Source organism: Sinocyclocheilus grahami, unplaced genomic scaffold (genome assembly GCF_001515645.1).
Source record: "Sinocyclocheilus grahami isolate Dianchi unplaced genomic scaffold, SAMN03320097.WGS_v1.1 scaffold112.1, whole genome shotgun sequence".
Taxonomy (NCBI): Eukaryota; Metazoa; Chordata; class Actinopteri; order Cypriniformes; family Cyprinidae; genus Sinocyclocheilus; species Sinocyclocheilus grahami.
The window spans coordinates 401,880-409,007 of record NW_015505291.1 but is presented as its reverse complement, the minus strand read 5'-3'; positions in this window follow the sequence as shown (position 1 = coordinate 409,007).

The following is a 7,128-nucleotide window of genomic DNA, read 5'->3' as shown; positions in this document are numbered from 1 at the left end:
GGAAAGCTCTAGGCATGACGAAGCGGATATCGTCCTCTTTTGGAAGACCAAACAAAGTAGTTTCGCTTTCACAACGAATCACACAGCGCCTTCACGATATGGCGGCAGCAAACAAAACTACAGCGAGAATAAATTTAAGCCTTCTTTAATTTAATTAATTAAATTAACTTCTGAACATTTGGGCGGCATTATGCTAATATTTCCACATAGTGACGTAGATATGTGGGGGCGTGTTAGAACGAGCCGTTTTAGGAGGGCGTGGTTGACTCTTAACTTTTATAAAGAATATCTCTTTGGATTTGAGACTTTAGTCTTTGCAACTTTACAGATCTTCTTTATGCACCAAGAGCTTGTAACACTTCAAAGAGAAAGTAAAAATTGAAATCGCATCATATGATTTTAAATTCGAATGCAAGGTTTTTGCATTTAAATGTGGATTTTTTTTTTTATCGACGAATATTCGAATTTTTTTTGACAGCCCTAAAAGGTACATGTTAGTACCCAAAGGATACATATTTTGAAAAGGTACTGCCTCAGAGACAGCTTTTGTGCCTTCATTTATGAGAATAGGCTATTCCACATGCAAAAGAAATTACTGATATTGTTTCATTTTTGATTATTTGCAATGCAACAGGCAATAAAAAGTAACTGGTCACCTTAATATCTACTTTAAAATGTTAACTATTCGTTTAATCAGTGTAATGTTTCACAAAACGGCATAAAAACACGTGTAAAGTTTGTCTTACCTCAGCGCGCGGTTCCGTCGGGAGTGGATGTCGTGAGGAGTTCCCTCTCTCCTGCAGACCACTGTGAGGATACATGCACTCATCAGGACTTTCCCCTTTCCCAAGTCTTACGTGAACCTGCCAACATGAGAGAAGAAAAAGAGCAGGGAAGAGACGGAGAGAGGGGGGGAGGAGAGAGGATTGTTTGGCAGAGACACCAATGAAAGCTGACAGTTTATCTGTTTCAGGTGTTTAAAACATTTTTGTTGAGAGTAGTTTCTCTCATCTTTAATCTCATTTTTTAATGTAAAGCACTGGGGTTATGTCATGAAATCCCAGCAAATACTCCGCTAGGTTATTTTCTGAGAACCGATTATTAACGTTCTAAGACTGTCTTTTGGTAATCAAAAATCTGTGATAGAGAGGCTCGTTTGTCCATGTGCCCGAATTATAATCTGATAACCTTTCAAAAATTGTATCCTTATTTATTTGTTTTAAAGACTAAAAAGCAGTAATAAAATGCAGGTGATGTGAGTGCGTATTATAATCCTGGATGCTGATTGGTCAATGCAGTTTGAATAATCAATAGAGACAGAGCGCATGTAGGCCACGCCCACGGGGCCTAAAAGCTGCTATGTGACAAGGTGTACATTAAACAAGATAAAAGATCTTCCAAGCTGTTTAATGGCACTCAGCGGGTGTTGCAGTGCATCAGTCCAAAAGAAGTGAAATAAAGCGCATTCATCCATAATAAAAAGTGTCTCATACGGCTCCGGGGGGTGAACAAAGTCCTCCTGTTGCGAATCGATGTGTTTTTGTAAGAAAAATAATCATATTTAATAAACAATCAATTAATGTAGCTTGCGCTCACTGTTGTAAACGGAAGCAGCTCCGGGTGGATGACGTAAGATGTCGGCATTGCGCATGCGCCGCTCAGAAGTGACGCACGCGGAAGCGCAGCAGAGAGATCAAAACAAAACAACAGTCACTAATTAGAAGTACAAAACGAGGATTTGTAAAGAAGAATGTCGGAGGATTCCAATATAAGCCAAGAGGAAACTTTGCTTCCTTTGCTCCTGTTAACAAATGTTGGTTTTACCTCATACGTCATCCGCCCGGAGCTGCTTCTGTGTACAACTGTTGGCGCAAGCTAGATTAAAGTGATTATTATGTTTTGAATATGGATATTTTTCTTACAAAAACGCATCGATTCGCTACAAGAGGCCTTTGTTCACCCCCCGGAGCCGTGTGAGGCACTTTTTATTATGGATGGATGCGCTTTATTTCACTTCTTTTGGACTGAAGCACTGCAACACCCGCTGACTGCCATTAAACAGCTTGAAAGATCAAAGACAATTTTTAATATAGCTCCGACTGGATTCATCTGAAAGAAGAAAGTCATATACGCCTAGGATGGCTTGAGGGTGAGTAAATAATTTTCATTTTTGGGTGAACTATCCCTTTAAAAAGTGTCATTTTTATAATGTTTACCTGATTTTGTAACCTGTAATTGTATTTTCAATCGTACTCACCCCTAGCATTGATTTTTGCATGTTATTTCTTGTGGCAATAAAAAAAGGTACGTTATCGCTGTAGCTGAATAAAACGCAGAAAGGACGTTTAACTGATTAAACATGAAGACAATAAACATACGATTGTGACTTTAGATAGTCATTGAATAATTCACTCTACCTATTTTCTCAGTTCTTCAATAGTTTTGCTTTTATGAAACACTGACAACATAAAATACTAAGTACACACATTTTAATTAGAATTTAAGCAATTTCATTCATTTCAGCACAAAATTGCACCCAACCTATACTGAATAGATTGTATAACCTAGTTTTCATTTGTAAAAATTAAATACACCTCCCCATCTACTGCTAGCTCAATAAAATACTGTTTTAATGGAAATATGTACAGTATAAATAAGGACATACATTTTCTTAATCATTTTATAAAAGCAATAAGGGTTACACTTCATTTTAATGTGTCCTTGTTACAGTGTAATTATACATTAATTATACATATAATATTACAGTTTTTCTCAATTTGACACATTTCTCCAAACTCAGGTCACTGTTCTTAAAACAGTTAACACGGTGACCTGAACACTTTGTAATTGTCCTAAACAGATTGTTCATTTTCATTCATTTCAAACAAATTACAAATCATGCAAATAATTTTCTCAAAACAGTATGCACAAAACTCTCTAATGTTTTCACAATAGTTAATACAACCAACCAATACTTTGAAAAAAAAAAAAAGGTTATGTACCATTTGTCCAAACACAACAAAACAAAACTCAAACAAAAATTTGTCATTCTATCAAATGAACATGGTATATTTTCGATTGGCCCTAAACTGTTAACTATTCGGTTAATCATACACTCAACACAGGAAATGCAGTTTTCCTAATCGTTTACACATTTATCACAATTGCTTTAGAGTAATAATAAAAGGGAAAGTATACAAAGAGCAAGAAAGAATATGCAAATAATAAAATAAAAATGGGAGGGGGGGGGGGTTAAGAAAGTGGTGAGAGTCTATAAGGTGGAATGGCTAGAGAAAGGGGTATAATGAGAGAGAAGATGAAACGTGTAACAGGTAGAAAGAGATGAGCAGAGAGGAGGATGTGAGGAAAAAAGGAGAGGAGAAGGAAAGGGAGAAGAGATGACTAGAGAGGAGGTTTACTATGATTGTTGATAGTACAGATTTTTAGTCCTTGTGGGACAACTTCTGTTATTGACTGTAAATGTCCAAACATTTTTCCAAATTTAAGTTTGAGATCATTCAGGTGGACAATCAAGATTATTTTGAATGGAACAGGAGCATTGTTGACATGGTGGTCCATAACAACAACACCAGCCACAAAGGAAGAGGCCTGTGGAGATGTTGAGACAGGAGCTCGTCAAGCATGGATTCAAACTTCTTACATTTTTCCTCCGATGATGCAAGCGCAGCAAATATGTAGTCTAGATAAAACACAATGAAATTCTCTTCCAGATGCAAATGAAAGGCAAGATTAATAATTCAGGAGAATTCATGTATACACCAAACACACACACACACACACACACACACACACACACACGTGTGTATATACAGTGGTGGCCAAAATTATTAGAACACTAGTATTTTCACCAGCTAAAAAAGTCATATATATCCACCACTGTGCTGAAAAAGACTGATTTGTAGTTTTCAGAAAAGTTTGTTTGCAGTTCTTGCTGCTAAAGTTGGCATGAACAGATTTTAAGTTTAAAGGGGCAATTGGTTTTTTCTCATGGGTGACAGCAGGTGTTGGATAACAATTTTTATTCTATTTAGATATACAGTTGTGCTCCAAATTATTCATACCCTTGGTAAATATGATCAAAGGCGGGTGTGAAAATAAATCCGCATTGTTTATCCACTTGATATTTGATTCAAAAATGTGAAAAGTGGGGGAAAATCACATTATGAAATAAACATTTTTCTCTAATACAGTAAGAGGACGTGTGTCTATATCGTTCTAATGCACGGTGAGGAGGAGAGTTTGAGTGGCGAAAGACTCCAAGGACCACAGCTGGAAAACTGCAGAAAATAGTTGAGTCTTGGGATCAGAAAACCTTAAAAAAACAAAAACAAAAAAACAATGTTGTTTGGGAGGGTTTCATTTAAACTGGAACTTTAAATGGGACTGGGTTCAATGGTCAGATGAAACTAAAAAAAATAGCTTTTTAGCAGCAAACACTCAAGATGGGTTTGGTGCACACAGGGATAAAAAAAGTACCCCATGTGTACAATAAAATATACTGCTGGATCTTTAATGTTGTGGGCCTATTTTTCTGCCAGAGATCCTGGATATCTCGTTAAGATAGATGGCATAATAGATTCTATAAAATACCAATGGATAAAAAATAAAAAACTGACTGTCCATGCTAGAAATCTTATAATGGGCCATGGTTGGATCTTCCAACAGGACAATGATCCACAAACAAACATCAAAATCAAAACAAAAATGGGTCACTGAGAACAAAACCAAGCTTCTGCTCTGACCAACCCAGTTCTCTGAGCTGAACCCTATAGAAAATGAGTGTGACGAACCGAAGAGGAGAAGCATCAACATGCAGCTGTAAATCTGAAGGGTCTGGAGAGATTCTGGATGAAGGAATGGTCTCTGATTTCCTATCAGATGTTCTCTAAACTCTTCAGGCATTATAGGTGAAGACTCAGAGCTGTTCTCTTGGCAAAAGGAGGTTGCAAAAAGTATTGGATAAAATGGTATGATTAATTGTGACCAATGTGCATTAGAGAAAAAAAATTATTTTATAATGTGATTTCTCTCCCTTTTTAAATTGTTATTCTCCAATGAAAGGTTAGATTTTAGTACATTTTTAAATAAAATTTCTAAAGGATTGATGATACAGATTAATTTTCACAGCCTTCTTTGATCATATTTACCAAGGGTATGAATAATTTTCAGCACAACTGTACACAATGTATATAAAACAAAACTCCCCGTTGAAGAATTACAATAAACGTGTATTTTCATTAGCATATTTGTGCATCTACAACTGAATCCCATGTGTACAATAAAATATACTGCTGGATCTTTAATGTTGTGGGCCTATTTTTCTGCCGGAGATCCTGAATATCTTGTTCAGATAGATGGCATAATGGATTCTATAAAATACCAATGGATAAAAAATAAAAAACTGACTGTCCATGCTAGAAATCTTATAATGGGCCATGGTTGGATCTTCCAACAGGACAATGATCCACAAACAAACATCAAAATCAAAACAAAAATGGGTCACTGAGAACAAAACCAAGCTTCTGCTCTGACCAACCCAGTTCTCTGAGCTGAACCCTATAGAAAATGAGTGTGACGAACCGAAGAGGAGAAGCATCAACATGCAGCTGTAAATCTGAAGGGTCTGGAGAGATTCTGGATGAAGGAATGGTCTCTGATTTCCTATCAGATGTTCTCTAAACTCTTCAGGCATTATAGGTGAAGACTCAGAGCTGTTCTCTTGGCAAAAGGAGGTTGCAAAAAGTATTGGATAAAATGGTATGATTAATTGTGACCAATGTGCATTAGAGAAAAAAAATTATTTTATAATGTGATTTCTCTCCCTTTTTAAATTGTTATTCTCCAATGAAAGGTTAGATTTTAGTACATTTTTAAATAAAATTTCTAAAGGATTGATGATACAGATCATATTTACCAAGGGTATGAATAATTTTCAGCACAACTGTACACAATATATATAAAACAAAACTCCCCGTTGAAGAATTACAATAAACGTGTATTTTCATTAGCATATTTGTGCATCTACAACTGAATGTGTTTTAAAATCAACAGAGAACACACCTATAGATTTGATGTTAATATTTACTTTTAATAAATGCATTACTAGAAAAAATTGCAGTGCTTCTTTTTGCAGTAAAGTTGAACTGTTTGGTTAAGATAATTTTGTGTTTGGACGGCTGTGCTAATTGTCTTGAGAACAAGTAAACTGCATTGGAGAAAAGTGTCAAATCGATTGAGAAAAACTGTAATTACATGTACTATATGGTTAGGGTTTGTCTTAATGTTACTTGCATGTAATTATGCATAATTAATTGTTATTATAATAGTAAGCACATGTAACGTGTAACAAGGACACCTTAAAATAAGTGTTACCGCAATAAGTTTCTTAAGGCTGTGCATTTCTGTGTATATACATTTTCACAATATAGCAGAAACTTCATACCTAAAATAATGACATTAGCTAGGGTGATGACCTAGCACTAAATGGACAGGATGTCTGTCATCTGTGGACAGAAGTGCAATACTAAATCAAATGTCAAACATTAAAGCTAAGAATTCAAAACATTCACTGTAAGAACCGCAATGGGCCCTCTGGACCCAGCCAAAGCTCAGGAGAGAATAAACAGAACTCCCTGACCGAGCTGATGCGAAGTCCAAAATGGCCTTTAAATCTTTTAAAAGCTCCGATATGTGAGATCACATCCCTGGACATGCCTTTGATTTCTGCTCCAACAGTGACTAACATTTGGCTTTTGAAAACACAAGTGCATAACACCATGTTCATGAGTTATCTCAATCTATTATTACATTGTTCCTCAAAACAGGTTGCACTTTAACTGTGGAAATTACTTGTGACCGAAGAAGGTTTGTGTAAAATACATTATGCCAGAATTACATTTCTTACAGATGAGTAGAAATGTTGAGAACCAGAGGAAAGCATCCACTGTCGGCCAACCTGTTCAGCCAAAAGACACAAACGGAGTCTTTAAAAATGCAGAGAGCCGAAGTGTTGTGCATTACTCTTTTTAAATGACTGTGTTCGAGGGTTGGATAGCATTTGCTTACACTTAACTAAGTACTGAATCTACTTTGTTTTTAAGGCTGCAT